Source organism: Trachymyrmex septentrionalis, unplaced genomic scaffold (assembly GCF_001594115.1).
Source record: "Trachymyrmex septentrionalis isolate Tsep2-gDNA-1 unplaced genomic scaffold, Tsep1.0 scaffold6, whole genome shotgun sequence".
NCBI classification, from domain to species: Eukaryota; Metazoa; Arthropoda; class Insecta; order Hymenoptera; family Formicidae; genus Trachymyrmex; species Trachymyrmex septentrionalis.
Genome location: NW_017305778.1, coordinates 3,259,153 through 3,259,666, shown reverse-complemented (window position 1 = coordinate 3,259,666; position 514 = coordinate 3,259,153). Strand labels below are relative to the sequence as shown.

General features: G+C 36.2%; 1 protein-coding gene across 2 annotated transcripts in view; it reads right to left on the bottom strand.

The window, feature by feature from the left end:
• Positions 1–514, bottom strand: part of LOC108752352 (fumarylacetoacetate hydrolase domain-containing protein 2) — a 10,421-nt gene that overhangs the window by 4,891 nt on the left and 5,016 nt on the right. The window lies entirely within an intron of this gene.

Here is a 514-nt window from a genome sequence, read left to right as displayed (position 1 = left end):
ACTTAGCCGAGATCGATAAGTCGAGCAACAGGAAACATGCAATGCATGATTTATAAATATCACATGATGACGTGACGCATAGCAATCATTCACTAATGATTGGAAATAAAATTCGCGAGGACACTTATGTTTATACAATATATTAGTCACGCGACACGAGTTTTTTAATTGTTATACTCGGGGACAACATACAGATTGGTAGTAAATTCTCAAGTATATATTTGTAAATGTTGTTTTGTTTGGAAGCTTATGGCTACGTTTATACCGTGCTTTTAGTCCTATACAATAGGTGTTCTTGTTTATTCTGTAGGTTGAACAAAGTCATCTATCATTTAGGTCGCGGACTAAGCGAACGGTGTAAACGTAACCTATGAAGTTGATTGTTTAATTTGAAAAACTTTTTGTCCCAGGAATTTTTATTCCTGAATCACGTTATTGGCAGAAAATATGAGAGTGATTTTGTGTGTGTGTGTGTGTGTGTGTGTGTGTGTGTGTGTGTGTGTGTGTGTGTGTG